This window comes from Phaenicophaeus curvirostris, chromosome 8, assembly GCF_032191515.1.
Source record: "Phaenicophaeus curvirostris isolate KB17595 chromosome 8, BPBGC_Pcur_1.0, whole genome shotgun sequence".
Lineage (NCBI taxonomy): Eukaryota > Metazoa > Chordata > Aves > Cuculiformes > Cuculidae > Phaenicophaeus > Phaenicophaeus curvirostris.
In genome coordinates, this window is record NC_091399.1 from 18,370,558 (window position 1) to 18,398,312 (window position 27,755).

A 27,755-nucleotide genomic window follows, 5' to 3' on the forward strand; every position below is an offset into this window, starting at 1 on the left:
TAGATCTTTGTTATACTGTGGTGCCCAGAATTACACCCAGCACTCAAGGTGGGGCCGCCCCAGTGCCGTGTGGAGTGGGACAATCCCCTCCCTCGACCACCTGGCAAGGATCCTCACTCTGTCTGCCTGAGAACACTCCCCAGCACCATTGCCCCTTTGCACCTTTCCCAGCAGAACTCTGGATCAGCTTTTTAGAGTAAGTCATTGCCCCAACAGCCGAGATCTGCTCCCAGACCTGGAGACACCTGCAGCCAGCTCTGTTCCCAGAGCTCCCGAGCAGGGTCTGAATTTTGAGGGCAGTCTCTGGAGAACAGCCAATGACCATTACATGAATAAATACAAGATGTAAAGACCATCAGACGCTACAGCAGCTCTGCTTCCCAGAAAAAGACAGCAGCCCAAGTGGATTAAAGTGCTGGACCATGAAGCTGATACCTCTGGAGCCCAGACACCCCCACCCCAACTTCAGAGCCCTCTCTGACAAGAGCTTTCTGAGCTCTGCGTACCCCCTCCCTCTGCCTTTAAGACAGCACGACAGCTGGGAAACCCAATCTGGTCCAAATTTTGTTACAATCATGCTGTTCTTTATCCTTGTTTACCAGCATTAATTTTAACGGCTTTCCCTACATTAACTTTGTCCTGAACCAGTTGGAGGAAAATTCCTGCTCGCTTGCCTTCTGGAGAACAGCCTGGGTAATTTTCTCTTGTCACATAATGGCCCGTCTGGGCTCCTCAGAAGCGACAGCCACACTGTGTACTTTGTTGAGGACAATAAACTTCCCAGAGCTGGAGGAGGAGGATTTACACCCGAATTCAGTATCTGTTCTTTGTTCAGTTTGGGTCTCAGCTTGTGCTTGGGTGGAAATTTCTTCCTCCTGTTCAACATGGGGAGGAACTACTGAGCCTGCACCAAGGAAATTAAATGCTTCCTGGTGAAGCACAACCTCCCCACGTCTAGGCAGATTTGGGCTGGGTTCATCACCAGCAATCTGCATCTCATTTTCTCCATGAATCATTAAAAATGCTTGTAAAGCAGGTCATGAAGAGATCATGGTGCTAGAACACACATGGAGAACGTTTCAGAGAGGTGAGGAGCAGCAGTAAAGAATGCCTTGTTTTCCGTACCAGCCCTCTGCTCTGCAATGTCCAACTCTGCACACACTGGGCATCACCCAACAGGCAGAGCCTTGTCTGTGCTGTTCTGTGTCCCACACACCTTTATTCACAGCAGGGAGCAGAGGTGAAGATGATGAAATGCCTGAGCCACTCACCTCTCTCCTCTCCACTCTCCCTCTTCTCACCTCCAGCTCCTTCCAGCCACCAACCTGAAGGACACATCGCAGCTTCGTCTCGGCTGGGCTCTGCAGGAGAGAAGAACATTGTTCTTCCCTTTGTTCAGCTGATGCTGAGAGCTGTGGTCCCTCTCCTTTCTCCACCTAAGAGAAAGGTATGACAACTCAAGCCATGGGAAGGAAGAGAAACACTCAGGACTCTCAGCACCATTCTCTCCCTGACAAGAAAAGCAGGGCCACAGCTCTTTCCACCAAAGAAATGCAAGGGTTCAATTCAGGCACGTTTCCAAAGTTTTCTGTCTCTGACAGCATAAAAAAGGAATATGGTTACAACCAAGGGAAGCTATTTCATGTATCACATGATGCCTATATTTTAAAAGTACAGATGTTCCCTCCATGCTCCAAGGGGCAATTTGGAAGACGGAGGGCTCAGAAAATCCCACTATATCCAGCCACGAGCACCTGGGCTGCTGTAGAGGGAGTGTTGCCATGGAAAGATGAGGGAGGCAACAGTCAGATGGCTGGAGTATTCCTACCAATTAACATGAAGAATTTTGACTGCTCTGCTGTGTTTTCTGCAAGAGCCTAGCAACCACCTCAAAAGTGTTATTCATACATCTGAGAAGTGTTTAGCAGGGTCACATGCTTTGTAAGCTATGTGAGCAGGGAGGGAGAGCTCTCTAGACTTGAGCATGGGTACACAACACGTATGGACCTCGGCTCCTGCTCCAGACAGCTCATGTACTAGGCAGTCATCAGGCCAGGCAGTGACATGCAGGAGGTTGAGCCACAGCTGCAGGGAGGAGAAGACCTGCAGGAGGAACTAAATGTCCTACCTTCACAGGGCAAAACAGGGCACCTTGTCATTGCTCGGTTCAGAGGTTCTGGCTGGGGAATCCCAACACTGGCAATTCCTTCTGCGGACAAGCAAACTCACAGTGTGCTGCATGGGTTCACTTCCAATGTGCCGTTTCCACAAAGACTCCTGCCATTCTGCCCTAATGAAACAGAAGAAGAAGAAAAACCTCCAGGATACTTTTCAACATCTCTACCAGGCACCAAAGAGTGAGTGACACAGAGTCAGCGGCCACAGCATCCTACCATCTTCCACCCTCCTGAAGTAAAGGCAGATGCTCCACATGTGCCAGTCTAGCCTCTTCCACAAAAAGGGCACAACAAACTGACAAAGAACAGCTTCTGCCCATTCATTAAGTTCTTGGCATTAATTGATTTCTCTCCAACCAAGCCATAAAACCCAACGCTGCATGCAAGCAGCATCCTAAAATATCCTTGTAAATCTCAGCCACCACATTCATTAATTACAACCCAGTGATAGTTCAGGCCATTAGTTCTGGATGGTAACTTCATTTATTCCCATGTTAATGCTCGATGTCAGTGGTTATCTCATTACCACTCTATTACTTACCTACTTAATACATCATTGCAACCCAGGCCAGAAAGGAGGAGCAGAGTTTGCCTTGCGTCTGTAGGGAGACGATGCATCAAGTGTGGAGCACCTAGGAATCACAAACAAAACACTTCTCTAATCTGCAGCTGAGGTTGTATCTATTAGGAGGAGGAAACGACACAGACAAGTGTTCTTAGGAGCACAAACACATTCCAACACTGAAGAACTGTGGATATTGAGAATTACATTTCCTATTAAATCATAACCAAAGCCTTACCAAGAACAGAAATGCATAGTCGTAAACATAGAAAAATGACTTTAACGCTGCCCTCCTTCTCCTTGGGCTCTCCTTCTTCCAAACCCCAGGTTAGATTCAAACAATTCCTGCCCTTTGCGTGCTAAACACTTTGAAAAGGCAGGTCAGAGTATGGGCACTGAGACACGTGGCGTGCTGAACGCTCCAGAAAACATGCAGGCAGCATTGCAGATACCACTAGCCCTGAGTGCTAGTGAAAATACGCCTAAAGCCATGTAACGATACAGTAGTTATTGACATTTCAGTGCACACCCAGCTGGAGTTCCTCTTGTCTGGTGAGCAGGCGCTTCTCGAAATGTGCTTTATCGCACTCCTGCCTGTCCCAGGATTTGCTCCGCTTGCTGATCCACCCCCATGGGTCTGATTGGGGTGTTTCAACACAGCTTTCCCTGCCTTCTTCCCACCTTCTTCCCTCAAATAGTTTTGTTGGAGACAGCATTTCAGCCTTTCCCTCCTTGACTGAGAAAAAGGGAAGCCCTTTTTATGTTGACAGGCTGTCAAACAAAGATGTGAACTGAGGAAAAGGTTCAAACAGACATCTCTTGCAGCAAGGCAGATTCTCTCGCGAGTAAGCAAAGCACCTCTGCTCTGCGCAGATACAATGCCCACACAATAAGACAGGTGACTGTGGTTTTTACTGCTTCTAAGCAACACACAATCATACAACAATTTGGGTTGGAAGGGACCTTAAAGCCCATCCAGTCCCACCCCCTGCCATGCGCAGGGACACCTCCCGCTGGATCAGGGGCTCCAAGCCCCATCCAACCTGACCTTGAACCCCTCCAGGGATGGGGAAGCCACCACTGCTCTGGGCAACTTGGACCAGGGCCTCCCCACCCTCACAGGAAAACATTTCTTCCTAAGATCTCATCTCAACCTCCTCTCTTTCACCTTAAAACTGTTCCCTTCATCCTGTCCCTGAACTCCCTGATCAAGAGCCCCTCTCCAGCTTTCCTGGAGACCCTTTAGCTACCAGATGGCTGCTCTAAGGTCTCCCTGGAGCCTTCTCTTCTCCAGGCTCAACAACCCCAACATGATAGGGAAGGATTGAAATCCCCCAGCATGGAAGAAGCTGATGCCACAAAGGCAGGGTAGAGAGAAAAGACACAGCCCCAGGATGATGACAGGAGTGAAATATCAGTGTTTTCCTCTGCGACAAGTAAACCTCCAGTTAGCACGCCTGTGCTGGCAAAGCAGGCACTAAATGGTGCTGTGCTGGAATAACTGGCAGGGTAAGCCTGCAAGACACCACAATCAGATGTAATTAGAGTACCTCTGCTCTGTTCTCCATCCCCTCGGCAATGAAATCCATTACAGGGTGTGGAAAGAAAATAGTTTAAAATGTCCCCAAAGCTGGGTTGTTGACACCAGCGTAGACAGATGGATTTTGATACACCCTTGATTAAACAGCTCTCTGCTGAAGGAAAAGAGGGCAAAAAAGGAGGTGGGCGATGAGCCCGAGGACCGTCCTCCAAACAGTGGCTGTTGCAGGGGAAATCTGCCCTGTCAAGCAGGCAGAGGCTAAACCAGCCTCATCCCTCGGGAGGCAGGCTGCAACCCTCTGCCCCAGTGCCAGGCTCCTGCCCCTGAGCTCTCTGCTCCAGCCCAACACCACACACATCGTGCCTCCCGGCTTCTATTGTAAGGCTGCTATGAAAGAAAGCAATGAAAAGCCCCCCATTGTGCTCATCTAGCACCAGAGCCAGAAATACCTTCATTTTCCATGGAGTTCCACATGACAGGAGGGATTCTCCAGGATGCAGTCGGATACTGTCTCCAGGTGCAGCCTTCCCCATAGGCATTTGTAACATCTCATCATCTGTACTCACACACAGATGCTCTTGGACTGATAAGGATTGAACTCCCTTGGTGGAGAGGGGCAAAGAGAAAGTCTTCTATCCCTAGTCATCTATTTATATCAAGCTGGTAGGAACTTGTTATCTTTAAGATCTCTGGCACGCAAAGCTGCAATCAGCTATCAGGCTGGAAAGTTGGTAAGGGTGGGCAAAAAGGAACCCCAAAAAATTAACCCTGTTTTCTCAGAGAAGCGGATGAAAGGTAAGAAGGAAGGGTGTTACAGCCAGATGTGGGCAGCTGACCCGTCCAACACAGAGATCTCAGAAACACGAAACTCAGGTAGGACAGAGGGTCAAGCATAGCCCAGGAGCTTGGAGCACGGCATGAAGATACTCACTGTCCCCAGTACTGAGGTTAAATGCATTTAAGTTGCACACAGGCATTTATATATTTTAATAATATATATATAAAAATATATAAAATATTAAATTAAAAATATTCACCCTGCCCCCTCTCATGGTCTGAAAGAAACTGAAGCAGGCAGCAAGAATCTCATACCTAGCATCAACCTTATTATTTGCCTGTGAGTGCCCCGTGCAAGCCTGGCACTTGGGAACCCTCAGCTGCTTGCTTTTATACGCACTTTGAAACTGAGATGGCTTTTGGTCCCAGCTCTGCTCAGTGCAACAGAGCCCTGGTTCACCACCACAGCGCCACTGATCTTCAGATCTGCAAATAGCTGAGGGGCCGCCGAGCTCCCATCTGAGTCATCAGAAATCCAGCCCCTGTGCTAACAAATGAACAGCCCAGCCAGCTGCAGAGAGCACCATATCTCTACCTGCCCTGCAGCAGTTTAGTCTGGGTAAGCAGGATCATGTCTCCAACAAGAAAGTAGGTGTTTTAAAAATGCGTTCACCAATGCATTTTAATTAATGTTGGTTTTTAACACAATTTCATACCCAGCCCGTATGAAAATGCAACTGCATCACAGGCACTTGTAACCTGCATATTTGCACCTGGGAAAGGATTAGCAGAGGGGGAGCATCTTTAGCCTAAGGCTACCTTAAGCCAAGTCTCATATCCTTTACAACAGAACAAGAAGGTCCTGTTTACTGTTTAGCATCTTTTATAGAATCATAGAATGGTTTGGGTTGGAAGGGACCTTAAAGCCTGTCCAGTTCCAACCTCCCTGCCATGGGCAGGAGCACCTCCCACTGGATCAGGGGCTCAAAGCCCCATCCAACCTGGCTTTGAACACCTCCAGGGATGGGGCAGCCACAGCTTCCCTGGGCAACCTGGGCCTGCGCCTCCCCACCCTCATTGTGAAGAATTATTTCCTAATGTCTAGTCTAAACCTGCTGCCCTCAAATCTAAAGCCATCCCCCCTCGTCCTATCGCTACATGCCCTTTCCTTTCTCAAAAAGTCATTGTCCAAAACTTACCGTGGTGACGTGTACGTGTGCACCTGCTCAGATGAAGGAGAGGTTGGTCCTTCCCTTGGTCTCTGATAGTCTGTTCAGAAGCTGACATTCAAGCATTTTATTCCCCCTGCAAACAAACCACATCAGTTAAGCTCTCCCAGGGAAGTAGTAGGACCAGAGCAAATTCCCAGAAAAAGCTTTGGCAGTGTTCCCTCTGTTCTGTGGCTCCGAGCGAGATGGAGTAACAGAGCATGACACATGTAGCAACAGAAGCTGCACAACGCACACGTTACTGTAAGGAAAATTAACAATATTAGGAGGGAGAGGGAAGGGAAAACACTTGCTAACAAATACTTATTAAAATACAATCTTATCCTCATCTGACCGTAATTCCAATTAAAGAAAACTGGACAGACTGTCATCACTGCTGGGGAATTCAGGCAATATCACTGACCATCCATGTACATAATTGCCCAGGAGGTCCCACAATGACCTCCTTGCCTTTCCTCCAGCAGTCTTAGATGCATCAGTTCAAGTTATCAGTATTTTTTAGGCCACTCAGCCCTACTCTCCAGGCTTCCAGAGTCCTCTGACATAGTCAAAGCATCTTCCAGTTACCCCAGACAGACTCCCAGACCAACTAGCTCACCGTGCAACTTCTTCACCACTGCCTGTCTTGGATGCAAAAGCACACCCTAGTCACAAGTCCTACAACGCCTTTAGAAGATCTCCTTCAACATGTCTTGAACATGTTATTCCCATCCACTGAGGGAGTTGGTGGCTCCGTAAAGAGGAGAGAGGAGTCTGCTGCCCATAAATGGGCCTGGGGGCTTCAAAAGCCATCTAGCTTAGGACTCAAGCATGCCTGCCCTTCCAGTAGAATCATAGAATCAGCAGGTTGGAAGAGACCCACCGGATCACCGAGTCCAACCATTCCTATCAAACACTAAACCATGTCCCTCAGCACCTCGTCCACCTGTACCTTAAACACCTCCAGGGAAGGTGACTCAACCACCTCCCTGGGCAGCCTCTGCCAGTGCCCAATGACCCTTTCTGTGAAAAATCTTTTCCTAATGTCCAGCCTGAACCTCCCCTGGTGGAGCTTGAGGCCATTCCCTCTCGTCCTGTCCCCTGTCACTTGGGAGAAGAGGCCAGCACCCTCCTCTCCACAACCTCCTTTCAGGTAGTTGGAGAGAGCAATGAGGTCTCCCCTCAGCCTCCTCTTCTCCAGGCTAAACAACCCCAGCTCTCTCAGCCGCTCCTCATAAGACCTGTTCTCCAGCCCCCTCACCAGCTTTGTTGCTCTTCTCTGGACTCGCTCCAAGCCTCAACATCCTCCTTGTGGTGAGGGGCCAGAGCTGAACACAGGATTCGAGGAGCGGTCTCACCAGTGCCGAGTCCAGAGGGAGAAGAACCTCCCTGGACCTGCTGGTCACGCCGTTTCTGATCCAAGCCAAGATGCCATTGGCCTTCTTGGCCACCTGGGCCACTGCTGGCTCATGTTCAGTCCCTGTCAACCAACACCCCCAGGTCCTTCTCCCCCGAGCAGCTTTCCAGCCAGACTTCTCCCAGTCTGTATCTGCACAGGGTTGTGCCCCAAGTGCAGGACCCGGCCCTTGGCCTTGTTAAACCTCATGCCACTGGTCTCAGCCCAGCGGTCCAGCCTGTTCAGATCCCTTTGGAGCCTCCCTGCCCTCCAGCAGATCAACACTTCCACCCAGCTTAGTGTCATCCGCAAACTTGTTAAGGGTGCACTCGATACCTTCATCCAGGTCATTGATAAAGACATTGAACAGGGCTGGACCTACACCACAACTTCGCAGGAGCACAACAAAGACCAGATTTCATTGAGCTTAGGGAACACACACATAAGAAATCTTGGGAAAAGTAGACAAGTGCTGAGTGGTTTGACAGACCCTTTAAAGAGGCTACATCTGCTGACTACCCAGCAAGCAAAGGGCTCGGTGCAGTGTCCCTGTCAGTCACTGGCCATCAAGCCTCATCACATGGCATAATAATATTCCTAGAATTGTTTTGTATTTAAAAAAAAATGAAGAACTGCGGGTGAAAAAAATGCTGCAATTGAAGGGGAGAGCTGAAGCTCAACCACTGTAGGAAACCCTAAAGACAAACGCACACCTCACACTTAGAAGTCTGGAAGAGAGTTGATTTTCTGTTCCTCAGCTTCAATCACCTCTTTCCTAGTGAGGTTTGCCACTAACCCAGGTCTCCTGAGAAAGCAGAGGCAAGGATTTTCCAAAGGATTTGTCACCCACATCTCCTCCCGCAACATTCCCATGGGGATTTTCCAACCAGCAACCTCTCCTTTGAGAAAAAAAACCTGCCTGGAAAAGACTGGGCCATTGCCAGGAGAAACCCAAGAATGATATTTCTCCCTCAGCCCTAGCTCCAAGCCTAGTGATCACCTGCAAGCCCCGCTGCCCTCCACCTGTCTAAGGGGGATGTTTTCATTATCTTTCAATTTGCAATGAGTTGAGCTTCAAGTCCTTCATTGGATTATTTTTGTATTTAATGTCCTCTCCTCTCCTACTCTTCTTTTTATAGACTGGTAATCCAAGTCCCTTGGTAAGGCTGAGTAATCTTGATCAGATTTTAATCAAAGTAAGCGAGATCCTCAGCTGCCAGTATTGATGCTTCTGCCTTTAAATATTTGAACACTGCCGATTTAGCACGGCAAGGTGCTGGCCCCATCCGTTCAGAAAATTTAAATTCCTTCCTATGCATCCAGCTAAAACAACAAGACAGAACGAGCAACCTGCTGCAAAGGGGTTTTAGTTTATAAAACCAATACCCAGGATTTTCAGAACTAAATGAAAATCTGAGATAATCCCCTCCCAAATCCAGCCTGGGAAAAGCACTCCGGACAGATCAGTATCAAATAACTTCTTAAAACACACTTTTTCCTTCTGTGAAATCTACCATCACGTCAGAGTGGAAGGGAAATTGCCCACAATGCCTCACTCCTTGACATGACCCAGAGAAATCACGTATAGAAAATGCATATTTTACCCACACAGGCTTCTCCAGGATGGACTTGCTTCTGCTGTGTTCAGCAGTGGCTCTTGTGTCACTGCCAAACCCAAGCATTCCAAAACAGCATATTAGTCGGAAAATAATGAGATTTCTGGAATACAAAATGCTGGCTCCATTTTCCTTACCTTTAAAATGCTACCTGCCAGCCTCCCTCCACAGATCAGAAAGATAAAAAAAGCACTTAGAGGAAAATCAGTATCATCTAATTGCCTGACTCCAGGGGACAACTTTGAGCTGGAGATGGGGGCTGACCCACAGAACTAGTCAATGTTTGATGTTGTACACTGCAAAAAGTGTACAAATGAAGCCAGAACTAGACAATCACCTACAAGCCTGCAGGAACAAAGAAACCAGGAGGGAAGCAAGGATAAGCGACCACGTGCCAATTCTTAGTCCTAGCAGTAGGGAAGAGACACCAATGCATTCAGCTACAAGGGTTAAATTCAAGACACTGGTGGCTCTTCCAGGCTCTAGACTTGCCAGAAAAACAACCCACATGGCATCAATCCAGCTGCAAGCACACCTCTGCGAAAGCTCTGGCAAATCAACTAAGGTGAGACTCGACACAGGTTGCACATTAATAGGCACCACACGCATATTAAACCACGCCGTAAGCAGTCTCATGAAGAAGCCTATGTGAGGAGCATCTGCAGGGGGGTTAACAAGCTTCAGCTCCTGCAAGCAGCCCGCATCTCTTGTCCTTTCATATTAGCTCGCCCAAGCATCTCTGATTCAAGACACAGGTTCCTACAACAGATGGTCTTATCAGCGTTGGTGTGTAGCGACAAGGAGACAACAACGGGTGGCCCTGAGAGCAACTAAAACACTTCACCCCACTTGCCCCAAAACAGGTTCAAGATCACGCCAAGGGCAACTGGGATCAAAGCAGAAAAATCTGTCACACGTAACTGGTCCAAATTATCCTCGCATGCTTCCTGCACTGTTAAGATCTCAGCTGGAACCCAGTTTGGGATGCTGGTCTCCAAGACAGTTTGAACAACTGGAGACGGTCCAAAGGAGACAGACAACAGTGACTGGAAATCCATAGGAGATGTTTGGCAAGAAGAATCCGAAAGCATTTGCGATGCTCAGTCTAGAGAGGATGGAGACAGTCACAGTCTTTGGACAAGCAAAAAAGGAAAAGCAAAATGGTAGGAGGGGGAAAACCCAACCCTGTTCCCAGCTCTGTTGTGTGAAGGACAAGTAATCCTAGGCTCAATTTAAAACAAGGGACCTATCGGTCAAACATTAGGAAAAATCTAAGAGTTTTATGGAGAGCAAAAACTTTAGACAGTTGTCAGATCTCCGCTGCTTTCTTCAAAACATCCACAGTTAAATTAAACCCTTTGGGCTACGCTGCAGAAGACCCCATAACTCAGCCACGAGGCAGTCAAGAGAGTTACGAGCTCATTCTGCACTGTGACGTGGGGAACAGATAGTCCAGCGCCACTGAAAGGGAATTAATTTCCAACTCACTATAAAAAACACCAAAAAAACCAAACAGCCTCATGGCAGCTGCTGCGTAAAGGGATCTTTAAAAACCCTTCCAGTGTGAAAAGGCCAGCAGGGGAGGGAGTGGGTACGTGCTTTGAGGGCTGCCGGGAGCCAGGGGAATGGAGAGGAAAAAGCCGTAGCAAAGCTGGATCTGCTAAGCTTCTACCTGACAGGCCAAGAACAGCAGAGCAGCCAGAGCCACCTGGCAAAGGAAAGCCCTGCTGAACTCAAGAGGATGCTCCAAGAGCGTTCAAACTCGGCTCTGTTTAGTGACTCCCCCACCACTCACTGCTCAGCTGTGCCTTTGGCAAGAGAGACCTCGTGCCTTCACAGGGCCTCCCACAGAGTCTTGGGTGCTCTCTGCTCCGGCACACTCTAGCCTTGCTTTTAGCTGGTGGCTCCATCAACCACATGGGCTGAGACAGACCTGTCTCCAGTCAGGCCACTTCCATGCTGTAGGACATCACTCAGGACAGAGCCCCAGAGCTGGCTCTAGCACTTCATGGGTGCCAACGCAAGGCAGGGGCACGTGGTTGGGTGCTCTCACCAGCCAGAGAAGAATGAGTCTTGAGATCATAGAGTCCCAGAATGTCCTGAGTTGGAAGGGACCCGCAAGGATCATTGAGTCCAGCTCCTGTTCCTGCATAGGACACCCCAACATTCACATCATGTGTCTGAGGGTGATGTCCAAAGGCTTTTGGAATATTGCCAGGTGTTTCCCTGGGAGCTGTTCCAGTGCTCCACCACTCTCTGGAGCAAGAGCCTTCTCCTAATGTCCAATCTAACCCTCCTCTAGCATCTTCCTGTCATTCCCTCAGGTCCTGTCATTGGTTGCCGGAGAGAAAAGATCAGCACCTGCTCCTCCTCCTGCCTTTGTGAGGAAGCTGCAGACCACCATGAGGTCTCCCCTCAGTCTCCCCTCCTCCAGGCTGAAGAGACCAAGTGACTTCAGCCGCTCCTCATACAGCCAAATACAACAATACATACACTTATCCACATCCAACCAAATTAAATACATATTTTTAAATATCCAACCAAATTAATCACAAGTACAAAGGCTTTTCAAGCCTGAGGCACACTTGGGTGCCCCCAAATTCTACTGAACTTTACTTTAGTTGAAAGATGGGCAGGAGCTCAGGATTTGCACCATCCTCCTTGGGTTTTTGTCCTGGCTGCCTGCTGACCTCTTGTGTGAGTAAAAACCAGACATTTTGTTAGCTGCCTCATCACGAGGCCATCCTATTCCAGTAACGTTGGCTGAAGCTAATTCTTGCATCGTATCTTCAAATGTGTCCCAAGCCCAAACTTCTTCTTGTGCTCTGCTTCCCAAACCTCCCTCAACCCAAGCTCCTCATATATTTTTGGCTGGATCTGGAGATCAGGGAGCTGAGAGATGCTTAGAGAAACCAAACTCTGCCTGTTTGCCTCAGAACTCGTTGCAAAACACAGCTTGATACAGATCCATGATAAAACCTAATCACTGGATGGAGAGGTCCCTAGTGATGCAGACAAGGTTTGCAGCAGGTTTCGCTCCAGATGTAGCTATTCCTGCATGCCAGACCTAAATTTTAAGCCCAGAAATATTCCTCTTGAGCTTTTCCTCCCACATTGACTTGTGTTTGTGTGAGGCTCGGCTCAGATCATCACGCTTACTGTATTTACAAGATTAAGTGCAAAGTCAGTTCACCTGAGAAGCTTCTTAACCTCTTCCACCACTCCTTTCCCTGCACGCATCACAGACTGTGAGACACATCTGCAGTGAACTACCACTCTCTGCACTCTGCCTCCTGCTTTGTTTATAGAGAATTTAGGGAGATTTGTGGACCTAGTGATGAATTATAGGGAAGAAGACAAACATATTTTGCTGTTCTGGGCAAGGAATGCTGGAATCCCTTCCTGGGAATTATTTGCAGAAAATGAGCATTGTTTGTCATTTGCATGATTAACTTCTGGATCTCAAATGAATGATGGGAAGAAAGCAGTGGGAGATGTTCATTATCCCTGATGGAGTGAAGCCCCTTGACATGATGCTAAGGTCACCATGATCTATGGACCTGCTGACTGACAACTCTGAGTGCTCTGGAATTGAGCACACAATATAACTGGGGGCGTAAGCGATGTGCCACATTAAATGCCAAGGCGTTAATAACTGTTGCTTGCCTCTGACTGGGAGCTTCAGATGCACTTGTTCTGTCTGTCTCACAGGGCATGCACGTTAACTCCTTCCTGACTAATTTCAGGGTACATAAAATTCAGTCAGAGGCACCTGCAGGAATCCTCACAGATTAAAGCATCCCGGCTTTTTGTGTTTATCTCTTCATCTGCCCTTTGGGAACGTGCACTCAGCAGCTTCCTGACACAGATTCCTCACCTCTGCCTCAGTAGCAGTTGTAAATCCCAGGTGACGATGATGACGTGCCTTCAGCAGCCCATGCCATGGCAGAGAAGCCCTCAAACTTTTCCCAGTCCCATGGTGCAGCACATCTCAGTCCTCTGTATGTTCCTGTTTGCCACTTGGGAGCTAACTTCAGTTTCTTTCCTTGTGGCTTTAACACGTACGGATGCGGGAGAGTAACTTTTCTCAAGAGCTGGGAGCACCACTAGCTGCAAGGCAGGGTGGAAGGCACCCAGAAGATTTGTGTCTGGGAAACATCTCACATACAAGGTGGCTCTTTCGGCATCTGAGCTTCAGCTGAAATATTCTTTGATCTGCTTCTGGATTGTCACTCCTAAGTCCCCCGGGGCAGTGTTTCCCAAACTGAGAGGAAAAGTCCTCTCTGCTTCCCAAGGAAAGAGGCACAGTTGGGGTGCAGAAGGGATGTGAGGTCTCTCCAGGTGCAGGTGCATCAGCCGTGGCAGCCTTATTAGAGAGGGAAGAAGAAAAGCAGAGGGCACTGGGCCTGGACTGAATTTACTCACAGAAGCACTGCCTCAAGTGCTTTTGTAAGCTCCTCTAAATTCATTTCCCAGTGGTTTCACCCCTCCTACGTCAAAGCGGAGCATGCAGCACTCCCCTTCCTCCCAGGGCTGCTGGGAAGACAAATTCACAAACCTTTCGGAGGCAAGACAGCAGGAGAAAGCGTACTTGCTGAGAAATGTAATGAAAAACCCAAACGTTTTGGGCACCAGGACAACTCCAGCATCACCACGTGGTGAGGAGAGCAAGGGAAGTCCTCTGCTGTGGACACAGCCTCTCCAGGAGCACTAAGGGGTAGAGATCTGAGGAGAGATAATTACACTGACAGTGTTCTCCGTGCAAAGGCACTGTAAAAATATGCTGACACCTTTTCTTATATCAAACGAAGCGCTGCAGTGATTAACATGGGCAGAAAAACTCAGCCCCTGCCTTTCTGAAACATCTCGAGGCCATGAGACGATGAACAAGGAGACGTACTTTGATTTCGTCTGGGAGATGGGGGATGAGAGCGCCCTATGGATTTGCGGCAGGCGTGGGAGAGCCAGCAGTGCTCTGTGAACAACCACAGCTCAGGGGATGGCTCCATTCCAAGCTCTGTCCCCCCTCACTGGGACCAGGGCTGAGACAGGCAAGAAAAATGAGCATCTGGAAGTCCATATGAATAAGCTAATGCCGCAGGGCTGTCAGTCATGTGCTAATACCCTTAACTAAAGAAACATATTGATCCTGATTGCCTGGAATTGCACTTGAAAAGGGCTGGGTGACATTTCCAAGGAGACACGAGCTACTTTCAAGTCAATTAGTGGCATTGGAGGATTCATGCCGAGGGGACGCACTCACCTCTGAGGAGTGCCAGGAGAGAATAAGAATTAAATTAAGCCTTTTCATACACCAAGAAACAAATCCTTTAATGGCCTGTAACAGCTGACGGGACACCCAGGGTCGCCAAAAGCATGCTGGCAGCAGCTAGGTGAAAACGTTTCCCTGTGATGAAGCTGAGGACTGCAGAGCTGAGGAGGGCACACAGAGATGCACGGTGTAATCCTCTAGATAATGGAGCAGAAGGAAGCAAAGTTTAAGTTCCATGTCAACAATGCATCTGAACCTCTTCGTTGCTCTCCAGGCACCTGACCTCCACTGGGGCTCAACAGCAGCACCACAGCCAGCAGCACCTCACCTGCAACTGAGCAGTGTGTGAGCCTTGTACAACAGGCATTTTGACAAGGTCTTTTGTCTGCCACCCTCCCACACAAAAATCCTTCATCATATGGATCCCAAAGACTCTGTCAGAGCCTGGGTTCCCAGGTAGGTTTGAAACCAGCGCAGCAAATCCAAAGGCAGAAAAATGAGGATAACCCTGCAATCCCTCCGGTTTTCTTCTACTAGCAAGTGCTCTGACCCATATATAGTTTCCATGGTTCCTTTTATGTTCCGATAAACATGAGGCTTATACCTGAATTCAAGGCTTTCTGGACAGCTTTACAGAGATGATTTCCTGCTCTCTCGAAGCAACTGCAGTCATTCTGTCTCACAAGCCAAGGAGCACAACGCTTCGATCCCTGTGCAGGAGGGTGAGGAGCTCCAATGAAAAGCCTTTCAATCTGTTCTACAAGGTGAAAGTGACCCCACCAGCTCCAGAGTGATTGAGAAGCCTCAGACCTGAACAGGTCCCATGAGCATTTGAATCATTCTGAGTATGGTATAATAAAAAAACCATCAAAAAAACCAGAACCAAAACTCTGCAAACTCTCAGGCACTGTGGGTTCCTTTGTGAGAGCATCTCCCAGTCGTGAGTCCAAAGCCGTCTTCAACGTACGGCTGACTTTTAGAGGCCCCAGAAATGCCAGTTTGTTGCACCAGCCCAGGGGAAGCTGCCCCTTGCCCCCACTCTCCAAAGCCAAGAAGTTCAGCCTAAGTTCACCCACCCACACCTACACCAGGGATGCTGCAGCAAGAGCTCAAATGGGGCAAATCGCAGCACAACTTTTACTCTCCATGCAATGAGGAGATTTGCTCCCCATCCTCATCACTATGCGGGTTTTCCTAGTTCAATACAAACCAAGACCCTCTTGGTGATCTCCCGGCTTTCCCCCCTCTCCTTTTCTCCCACTGCTGCAGTCCTGAACTAAGGAATACAGCCAGCCAGCTCCAGTCCCAAAGGAAATCAAATAGAAGTCATTCCTTTCAACTCAGCTGAAGAAAAGAGCCTGTGTTTATAAACCTGCAGGCTTTGAGCAGAATAAATGAATCTCCTAATAGCCCCTGCAGACAAGAGGAGGCTTGGGGAATGGATTCTCCCATGGGTTCACTACAGAGTGTCCCTCTGAGTTTTTAACCAAGCATTTTCTCACTGGAGGTTCTCACACAGGCAGTGATTTTCCAGGGCAGAAAATGAAAGCAGAATTCCACACACATCCAGCAAATCCTGCAGAGCCAGAGCCCCTTTTCTTTTTGGTGACAGAGATTACGCACACCATGGACCACGAAGGTCTTTCCAAAGCACAGCCAAAAGGCTTAAGAAACACATTTTTCACTAGAAAACTACAGTGCTGAGTGTCAGGCTCATTTTACAAGGACTGGTAGGAGCCTGGGTCTCAATTAAAGCTCGCCAGGCTCAAAATAGCCTTTTGCAGTATTTCCAGCCTGTAACATAAAGCATGGGTCATATTACTGAAAGCACCTGAGAAACACAAGCGTTTGAGGCTCAGCTTCAAAGCAACACTTGTTTGAACACCCGCATGTTCTCCTTCGTGGATGGGATATAGTTGAAAGCACCATAAAACTACCATTTAATACTAAAGAAGTCGACTGGACCACATTGATGCAGACAGAGGCTACACTTAAGGTTGAGAGCAGATGCACAGAAGTGACTTTTCCAAGGCTATACAGTAAATCCAAAACACAGCAGAGACAACCCCAGGTCTTCCAAACTCCCCCTTTTCTCCCAGTCTGCTGCATTTTTCTTTCTGCTAGCTATTAAAAGCTAGCAGAAGAGGTACAGCATGGCTGCAGGGACATGTGCAGCAACCAGTCCTCTAGTGAGGAGCACAACCAAGAGAAAGAGAATCCAATCCCTTTGTGAGATGGGAAGAAAGTGGAGAGGAACAGCAGGGTGCTCCTGACAAGACGGGGAAAGCAGTAAAGAGGTTTTATTTTTTGCCTTCACTGTGAAGAGGTGTCTGCATTTCCCTTATTAAGAGCAAGGCCCAGCCCTAGCCAGAGAACAGCAGGAGAGGCTAAAAAATGATGTCTTTTCAAAGCACCATTACTCTGTAAGTATCAAGCATGAGCTGTTGCTCACAAGAGCAGCCCATTACATTCCTAGGGTTCTCTCATTTAGCTGTGAGGGAAGCCAAACTGGTTGACTTTAATGACCCTTTCTGGGTTTCAAGCAAAGCTACATCATCCTCCAAACCACCAACCAGCCAGAAGGACCCACTAAGGAAATAAGCCAGCATAAAACTTGTGACAAAGTCAGATTTGATTGTCCCGGGGCCTAGGGGGACAGAGGGGAGAGTTCAGCTCACTTCCATGCCTGAGGGACCATCAATTAATCTGTGTGGATACGCCACCACGTGCAAGAAGCAGAGCAGCACGTGCAGATGGTGCTGACCCAACCACCCTTAGCTCCAGAAAGGAGTCTGCCACGAGCCCAGTAGGGTCACAGATGCTGTTGGAAAGGGAACAGGCAGAGGCACCAGAGGTGGATGTGGTTAAAAGGCGAGGAGATGAGCCGTCTGCTTAATGGTGGATGGAAGGAGGGCGAGCCGGTGGCTGGGAAAGCTGGAGAGTGGGAGGACCTGCACTGAGTTTCAAAGCGGTTTGCTCTGGCCCTAGTTGCCATAATTAATTTCCTCAAAGAAGATGCAAAAACCAGCCTAGTGTGAAGTTCGAGAAGGACTCGGGTAATTTTTTTTTTTTCACAGCCAGCTCCAATTCTCTTCAAAGCCCATTTCCCCAAGCAGTCCCCTTTGCAAGGGCCTCAGAGAATCCAACAACCCCAGGAGTCCATATCCCTGCACCACGAAAGCGCTTAAATACACACTTACACCCTGGGGGAAGAGCTTCCTTCTACCTTCTCGAATCTAGACCTGAGGGCTCAGCTGTCTTCTCGCATAGATATTTTCATGGAGGCAAGGGAATTAAAGTTTTATTAAAATAAGGCCTGTGATTCCCTCTGTCACATGTTCCCACGACACGGGAGTTCAACGTGACATGTATCTCCAGAAGGGCTACCAGTAAAATTGCAAAAACTAGCAACCAAAAGACCTTCATTCAGACCAGAGGCAAGGAAAAGACACAACGTGACAAGGGGCTGAACATCTTGGATTGCTCTCACGTGTGTCCTCAGGTCAGGTGTGGAGCAGAGACAGTGAGGCAAGGTAGCAATGAAACAATGCTGGTCGTGTTTTCCTTGCCCTGTGCCATTCGCACTCTAAGGCTGTTAGAGCTGCAGCCACACGTTCCCCACACAGCTATGGGCATAGAGAATTTTATTTTCTCTCTAAATCTAAATCTCTAATCCTACAGATAAAAAACAGGGTGGGGAAAGGAAATCACGTCCAGCTTTCACCACCCAAGAACTGGCTGTACAACAGCCTGGGTGCCAACAGGACAGACCTAACAGTACTGAAGTGGATAAAATCAATTGCCCTGTAAGTGCATTCTGGGACCATTAGTTAATTAAGCTGCCAACAGATAAAGGTCTGTATACAAAGCTCTGATCACCTTTAGCACCCAGATTAAAGAGGAGGTGACCACCCCTGCCTACCTGCAAAATGCAAATCAGTTCTTTCTCTGCATGCTCTCTACTTTCACAGAGCAGCAAGAGTTAAAACCAAATCCATGCTCCTTCAGCAAAAGCAAAGGCACTGCCAAGCACACCAACACCAGGGAGAAGGCAAGCACAAACCTGAGGCTTGCAAACTGCCCAGCTTTATTATTTCCTGAAACAAAGACATCATTTAAGGCAAAGATTTTTCAAGAGGCACAAGGGATGCAATCCCTGTGATAAGCCCCTGCGACACCCATCTATCTCCTGGAAGCCTCGCTTGGAAGATGACAAGCAGCTGTTTGCTTTGCCTATCCTCATCCCACCAGCAGCCACATCTCAGCTCTCCCCACAGATGCCCAAGTGACCTCATTCTGATGCAAGGAACAGTGGACCTACCCCATCCGTGCTGTGCTCCAGTGGTGTCAGCACAGTTAAACCCAGGCAGGGCCTTTCTAGAGAGTGCTCCTTCCACAAGGTGATCTGAAAAGCAAAAAGGGATCTAGAAGTCCAAGAACAGGTGGAGAAAAGTAGCACTGTTCTCTAAAGACTTTCAGTTACAGGGCGTTCTCATGAAAACCTCAGAGCATCGTCAGGTCTCAGCAAACAGGAAACCCAAGGACTGCAATTACATTTTTAAACACCCTTAAAGATGCTACAGGACTAAACAGTGCTCTTCTCAAACCTTGCCCTTCCAAAAGCCATGACGTTCCAGCGTACCTTTAATTCACCGGTGGCCCACAGAGTCCTTGTAACCACATTCCCATCTTTATGTTTAAATCACACTCAGGAGATGAAGCCAGAAGTTAAGTGGTTTACACACTTCTGCTGAGATGAGTAGCATCATTTTCTCCTGGCTCCCCACGTGAATTACAGCCCCCTCTGGGCAGTGCAGAATTGCTTTTGAAGAGCGGTGAGAAACACTTCAGCACTTTCAGAACAGATAAAAGGAGAACTGTCTAAACCAGTACATTCTGGGGAAGAGAGATTTTGCTTCCCGACAGCTGTTTATAGCACTAGCACAGCCCCTGGCTGCAGTAGCATTAACCACCATCGTGCTCTGGCAAAGCTACCATCACCACCCCACACTCCCATTTGCCGTAAGACAGAGCAGAATATCACTCCAGCAGCCTGTGCCTAACACTAAATCCCCACAAACTCATACACACCCTGCTGCCACCAAGGTTTTCTAAGGCTCTGACTCCCAGTGCACTCAAGTCAGAGCCAACCACTATTTTTACAGGTAGTTGGAAGGCAGAATCATAAGATAGTTTGGGTTGGAAGGGACCTTAAAGTCTGTCCAGTCCCACCCCCTGCCACGGGAAGGGACACCTCCCACTAGATCAGGCTGCCCAAGCCCCATCCAACCTGGCCTTGAACACCTCCAGGGATGGGGCAGCCACAGCTTCCCTGGGCAACCTGGGCCAGGGTCTCGCCACTCTCATCATGAAGAAATTCCTCCTTATGCCTAGTCTAAATCTGCCCTCTCCAGTTTATACCCATCGCCCCTCATCCTATCACTAAAAGCCTTTGTAAAAAGTCCCTCCCCAGCTTTCTTGTAGCCCCTTCAGGTACTGGAAAGGACAAAAGAAGAGCTTCTGTCATCATCACACAGGCACATCCCAGCACTTCTGTGAAACAGAGCAGCGGGACAGGCTCTCGGTACATCACACCAGTCTGGCACGGACACAGAGCACTGCCCCCCTGGCAGTGTGACCCCAACAGGGCTAGCGGCCCCCCTAAACCAGCAATGAAACCATGGGGCTAAGCAGCAGTATTTTACCTCTCCTCCCTCTTCATCTTGCTTATCCCAATCTCACAAAGCGTTCCAGCAACGCACAGCTCGGGAACATCTCTCATTACTTTGTTAAAACACTTTCCAAACCAATTTAATCTTTAGCATCCCCAGTATCCTGTAGCAATGAGTTCCGCAGTTTGCCTCTGCGCCGTGGCAAGCAATTGCTCCTTTTGAAGCATCCACAAAGTCATTTCACTGCAGATACAGAATGAGATGAAAAAGCAGGAGGCAGTCCGGAGGAGAAGAAATAAAGGCGTCACAGCTTTAGGAAGAAGAACTGGCAAGGAAAGGTTAAATGAACTAGGTTCATTCAGCCTAGGAAAAAAAAAATAGAGAGAAGACTAAGGCACGGAGGCATAACAATCTTCCAGTAGCTCGCAGGTTATTAAGACAGCAGTCGATTGTTCTCTGTGTTCGCAGTGGCAGCAGAAGAAGAAATAATTTAACTTGGAGCAAAGAAAGCTTAAGTTCAGACATTAAAAAAAAGCTTCCTCGCTAGAACAGATGCTGGGGAAGTTGCAGAATCTTTCACCGGAGACATCTACGGAAAGGTTAAACAAACACCTGTGAGAGGGGAAAGGTGTAATTGATCTTGCCTGAACACCAGCATACGGAGTAGATTATCTGCTGGGGCTCGTTTGGTCTGATACCAGCAACAAACTTTCAAAATGCTTTCTTCATGCATTTTTAATTGCATTTAATTTTTGCCCTCCTATAGCTGGAGACAAGTGTAAAAAAAAAAAAAAAAACCCAACAAAGGAGCTGCGTCTAATAAATCAGAAATTACATGTTTTCCAATCTTCCAATGTCATAAAAGGACATAAAAGTTCCAAATCAGAGCAGATATATGTTAAGATATACAGTCGCACCAATAAATATGTATGGGTCTCGCATCCCCTTCTGCTTGGCCAAAAATAGTACCAAATTATGCCAACCAATGAGAAGCTACGTTTCATTAGGAAATGAACTTTAAAATACAAGATTAAAATGTGTTTTTTAAATCAAGATTTCCTGCTTGTTGATTTAAATCATGATTAAAATGGGTGCTCTAAATCAACCATCCTGAACAAAACACTCATCCTTCTAAAGTCTTTAGGGTGGAGAAGACAGTGGTCCCCTGAAGATCAGTCAGATAATTCTAGTTTCTTCCACTCTACTCTTTCTCCAGCTAAGCAGTCCTACCACGTTCATATTCTCTGAAGAAAAAGCAATTTCCATACCCAAGCCTGACACCCCCAGTCTCTTTCATCGCCCTTCTCTGGACCTGCTGCCTGCACGGCTCTGCCATAGGACTGAAATTTCAAGTTGACACAGAATCAGCCTCAAACAAACTTCCCTGCAACAATTATAATCAGATCCTCCCTAGATGCAAATAGTGTTGCTGAGCGTGGGCTCCAATCATGGCTCGTGAATAATTACGACAGAATTTCAAAAGCCACCATAGAATCATAGAATCATAGAATAACCAGGTTGGAAGAGACCCACCAGATCATCGAGTCCAACCATTCCTATCAAACACTAAACCATGTCCCTCAGCACCTCGTCCACCCATGCCTTAAACGCCTCCAGGGAAGGTGAATCAACCACCTCCCTGGGAGACCACCGTCGAGAACAAGAAGAATGTGGAATCAATGTGCCTTTGCGTGGGGCTGGAAGTGCACAGACAAGAAAGGAATTGCCTGCCAGTAAGATGTGGGGCAGAGAGCCCCAGAGACGTCATTACAAACAGATCTTGGATATCTCGTCCCAGAGTTGGACCTGTGGCTGATGTCGGGGATGCACTGCACCCTCGCCAGACCCCAGCCACTCCCAGTATGATGCCTCATCCCTGGAGGTGTTCAAGGCCAGCCTGGATGAGGTTTGAGGAACTGGATCCAGTGGGAGGTGTCCCTGCCCATTGCAGCAGGGTTGGAACTGAATGGGCTTTAAGGTCCCTTCCAACACAAATCATTCTATGATTCTATGATTTCAGATGGGGTGGTGGAGTGCTTTGTCCGAGCCTTCTGTCTCCTTGTTCTCCTCCCAGCAGCTGTACTTTTTGCTGCTCAAAGGACAGGACAGTTTGATGCTTACTCGACACAGTGTGGAGTTAGTCTAAGTGAACTTCAGTCTGTGACTGAAGAAGCCATGAGGTTTATGGGCTGAGGTAGCTGTGGAAGCTCCACTGGAGGTACAGTCAGACCTCCCACGCCGGGGTGGCACACTGTCAAAGACAATCCCTGGCTCCAGGAACACACACGGCCAGGTACTTTCATCTGTGGCTCAGCCCCATGAAGCAAAAGGAACATCGTGGTCAAAACACAGGAAAAGAGCACCACCAGGCTTCATAGTCTCAACCACAGTCTAGAGCATCAGGGTGCCACAAGAGGTGGTGGCTCCGCTCCCCAGCAGACTGTTCTGGTCCAAGGGTGGGCAGGCCATCTCTCCAAGGTCATGTCACAGACTTCATATCAAAGAAGCCCCTCAAAGACCTCTGAAGAGAGCTCCAAACTCAAGAGACCCTTTGATTTTCAGGCTACCAGCAGAGGTGCAAAACACTGGTGTTTCTGCCCGAACTAGGCTGAACACCAGTTCATTTCCCTGGGCCTATGGACTGAGATAGAAAGCAAAGCCCAAAGTATATATCCCTGGCCACAACACCTCCCAGCTTTCTCTTTCCTTTCCTCCAAACCAGAGACCAACCTGTGGTTCTGAAGTTCCTCAAATAGCTCCCACTATTTTCATTCATTTACCTATTTATTTAACTGATCTGAGCTATAGAACAACTAGAACAACAGAAAGCTAGCAAGGAAGATGAATTTTAGTTACTGCAAAGCCAGAAATACTCTCCAGTCAAAACAGGTAGAGATCCAGCCTGCCTGACGAGTTCCATGGGCCATGTGGAATAGCCCAATGCCAGAATCTGCTTTTCCATATAGAAGAAGTGGAGGGAGGTACTCCAAGATGAACGATGAAAACGCTCCAGCAACGACACGTGTGAAGTAGAGGCAACTCAGTCATCCTGAGACAATAGCTCTGGGAATCACAAAGATTTCAACTCCAAACAGTCCATCCAGGAAGAAAATGACTTATGGCTGTTCTAACTGTCTGGGTGGCGAGAATTTTAGTGAAACAGCAGCAAGAGTGCAAAAGGGCATCAGTAAGGGTGGAGATGGAAAGGACAAATTGAAAGAAATAACCAGAGCTCCAAGAGGGACTGGACAGCCCAGAATCAACTTGATATCTTCTCGGCTGCATCACAAACAAAACAACTGCACCAAATGACACCTCAGCAGTAATTACCAAAAGGAAAATTCAGGGTTATCAAAAGGAATAATCTTCTCTCATTTGGCTTTTAAGAGTCAAAAATCAAGGAACTGTCATGATTTCGAATGCTTTTTTTCTTCTTTATTTCTTTCTACTTACTCCTGCCATTAAATGAAACAGAAAGAACGGCCCCCAGCGAGGACTCACTTGCCTTTTCCTTTTCACCTGTTCTAACATGCCAAGACTTCCTTCTTTTTCAAACAAAGTATAAAGAGTCTGTGAAAGGAAAAGCTACCTTATGTTAAAAAAAGTCAAGGAATCTTTGAATACGAACACAGAATGGAAACAAAAGACAACAAAAACATTACTAAAAATTAATTCTAAGCTTCCCATTATGAGAAGTCTTTCTCCCGTTCAGTACAATGGAACCCTTGGCAATTTTTTTCTTTAAATTGATTGCTGTGTTGTTTTGTTTGGAGTTTTTTAGTGATTTAATATTTGCACTCTGCATTACGCTAGGCAGCACAACAGGGCACCGGGCAAGTCAGAACTCAAGATTTCCAGCTTTGGCTCAAAATCCAAAATCTGTTGTTGTTCTTTTGGATAGAACAGTAGAGAAAGGACAGAGTGAGGTACAAAACCAAATTCAACACCTTCCTCAGACAGAGAAGCATCTCTTTCTGTCTGTCATCCCAAGCAATTCTCTTTGCAGCACGAGGAGCAGGCCAACACCCGAGCTTATTTTGCAGATCCTCCTGCGACTTTTGCAAACTCACCCCGCGATGAGGGAAGAGGAGGCGAGCTACGGTCTAGTCTGCCTTTCCTTCTGTCAGCGAGCAAACCGACTGCCTGGCTCTGGATTCCATCATTAGAGACAGGAGTCGTTAAGAATTCATGCCCACTGCCAACACTGCATTTTTTTGGAGAGGTCCTGCACTCAGGCAGAACTAATGAGCAGGCAAAGCAAGAGAACGGCAGCGAAAGCAGAAAACACGCACACGAATATAGGCAAAATGAGAATGCAGCCTTATCTGTAGGTCTTCTCCCCTCCAAGGTAGTTCAGCAGCATCGCATAATGAAATGTTTACCCGGGGGAAAGGATGATTGTCATACCTGTTATACGGATGGGGTGGCTGAGGTAGGAAGAATCTAACCATACCCAGACGTACTGGAGGGCTGAGTTGGAACTGGGGCTGGATTTGAAAGGACCGCTCCTGACACATTCATTCAGCCAAGGGGATCACACCATTGTCTAGATGGCTCTGAAGGCTGCATATTCTCAGCTGTAAAAATAGGCCAGATAATACCTGTCTGAAGGGGATTTACTCTGCTGTACTTGCAAAATACTTTGCAGTCATTGGACAAAGGATTTTATCAAAATACAGCCAGAGGCTGGACTAGATATTAACCTCCCCCTCTTCCAGCTTTTGCAAAAAAAATCCTGCTGGTTTCTGGGAGCAGAAGGCAGCACATCTTTCTACATTTCTGCTCATAACAGCTATCCCGTGGAGCATGTGCTTACCGCTAATAAGAACTGTAACTGCAATGGAAAACTAGAGAACTTCATCACATATAGAAATAGGACATGCAGAGAAAGGATTCACGGAGGGATGGGCTCCCTTTGTGCCCACTGAGTAGTTTATATAACGAAGGATGCTCTTCAATGTGTACGTTTCCACGTACAGCTTTACTGAATTGTGGCTGCTGGAGAATCTTAACTAAAGCATTTCTCACTCACGTATGCTTACACGGTAAGCCATAATGTTACAGCAGCATTTATTTCTTCTTCCCTTTCTCTTCCCCTGCCTGCTTTTTCCTCAAGCATCCAATTTTTTAGGCCTATAACCCTGAAAATGATGAAAGTCTCCCATTGATTTCAATTGGCTTTTGTTTAAGGGCTTGATAGCAGAGAGAAAAATTGAATGATCATTCACCGAGTGAGACAGATTTGGCCCAGTTCCCTAGCTGGTGTAAATCAGCATGAGCCCTCGGAGCTCAGAGGCTCCCTGCTCTCTGCTGATGACTTAGCCCACTTCTGCGCATGCAAGGATTGTTAACGATGCCGCCCTGCCTTTATGGCACATGGACCCAGCGTGAGGCTCCTAGGACTGCTCAACAGCTCCAGCTCAGGGCTGTGCAAGCTCCACCTCATTCACCTTCAGGGCGTCCCATCCCACTGGCTGGCAAAGAGCATTGTGGCTGTCAGGGTCCTTTCCTGCAGCAAAAGCCCTTCCACTGCCATGAGGTATCCCTGTCTACCGCATCTTCACTTCCAGCAAAAGGTGGAGCACCTTGCCAACCCCAGTGCTCAAACTAAAGCTTCTCTAGGCATGTTGTACTGATACTCTGGACTGTCGTGTGGGAAGAGTGAGTGACAAGGACCTATTTGTGTATTTATTTTGCCTCCTTGCCTTTCCTTACTCAACAGAGGGAATCAGCCCACCTGGGGCTCAGAAAGGAGTAGCTTGTCCTGGCAGCGAGGTACCAGGCACAGGGAGGGTTTGCAGCAGCACGTGCCTGAGGCAAGACAAGAGGCACAGCAACCACAGCCCCTAAGCCACGCTGCTGCCGGAGATTCCCTGCGATTATCTCATGATGCAGATACTCCTTCCCTCCATAGCTAACTTGTAAGCTTGTCCAACCTGAGCAAGGTGCTCCTGGGAAGGGTTGGAGGGGCCAAGAAGAGGACATGGTACACCACAGCACTGCCACCCCAGGCTAGCAGTAGGTCTGGGGTCTGAATTGGAGCAAGGGGACAGAAGCCAGGGCCAGAGGTAATCAAACCTCTGCCAAACAAATTTTTCCATGAGTTTTCACTTACCTGATCCGGGAGCATACTACAAGAGACAGTCTAGAGGAACAAGAGCCATTTGTCCATGGCCTCCAGCACCAATAGGATGGATTTTTCTTTCCCCACAGAGGAGATTGCTGTAGTAGTCCAGGAAAGGAAGGAAAAAGCCAAAGCAAAGAAATGATCATGCTAACAAGAGGAAAATCTCCTCTGGCTGCCACGTCTCTTGCTCACCTCAATTAGCTAAGCAGGATATAGACATAAAATTACAATCGGTTCCTCTGTTTCCCCTTGCCCCTTCTTTGTGTGGGGAAGGTGTTAAAAACATCAGGTTTAATTTAGCCTGACACTGACTGACTCATGACAGCTACAAATCCTCCCTACCAAACACAATCTCCTCTTCACCTGCTGCACAGCTGCAGATGGCAGGGGGAGGAGGAGGTGGGAAAACGCGGTCCCCCCCTCTCTCTGTGCACATCAAGCCCAATAACAACTTCTTTCACCAGCCTCAGAAGAGGAAACAGGCAGCTTTTGTTCTGGTTGCTCATGGTTTTGCGCAAGTGTGTTTTAAACAAGGCCATGCAATCTCTCTTTCGCTTTGCTGCTGTCCGTGTTCATTTTTATTGATGCAAGAATCTAAGTATGTGCTAGAGCACACGCATTCAGCTCAATCTGACCACTGCCAACTGCATTACAGCTCAATTTCACTAGGGTGATTGGCTCCAAGAGGAGAAAGGGAGAAAAAACACACACCAACCCATCCTCGTGCGAACTTCCAGGCAAGAGAAGCACAGGAGGCAACACTTAAAGTGTGTTTTGAGTAGAATAGCAATAGAAAGCTCTAGGCAGGGGGGAAGGAAAAGGGATGGATAAAAGGAGAGAGAGGGAAAGATCTAAGAGGAGAAGCGGATGATGTACAATCTGGGATACATTTCTGGCACATCTCCAGAGGCCAAAGCAGTTCCTACAGAATGGAGGTTTTCTTTTAAAAATACTAATGGGCTGATTTGCAGAGCTGCCTGGCTCCCAGGACTCCCACAGAAACCACTCCTCAAACATCATTAACATGTGTGCACCGCTGAGAAAACCTTCCAAATACGACCCTGCAGCCATGCCGCCCGACTGCGGCAGCCGACTCGAACAGTACCTAAGTGAGAGATGAAAAGGATCTGCCTTCCCCTGCCCAGGCACCGCCTGCCATCCTCACACGTCAGGCTTTGCTGTGGCACTGTCACATCTTGGAGGTGGGATGAGATTCACACGTTCGGCTCTTACCTATCGAGTCCACTGCCAGGCCTCTCTCTCATAGGCTTGTGGTGTTCTCCACCTCTCTGAGCCCAGATGTCTTCTGTCAGGACCACGATGTAGCCCAGCAGCGTCACAGCCCTTAGTTCATCACCTGCCCTGTGCTTCCTCATGCAAGGCCTCACATTATGGGAGAAGACTGAGA

General features: G+C 47.9%; 1 long non-coding RNA gene across 1 annotated transcript; it reads right to left on the bottom strand.

Annotated features, from left to right (window-relative positions):
• Positions 1 to 2,717: 2,717 nt before the first annotated feature.
• On the bottom strand, positions 2,718 to 27,755 carry LOC138723712 (uncharacterized). Its single transcript, XR_011337915.1, has 3 exons — positions 27,581 to 27,755; positions 6,256 to 6,526; positions 2,718 to 2,809 (listed from the first exon to the last, which is right to left on the bottom strand). It is a non-coding gene; the product is annotated as an uncharacterized lncRNA (long non-coding RNA).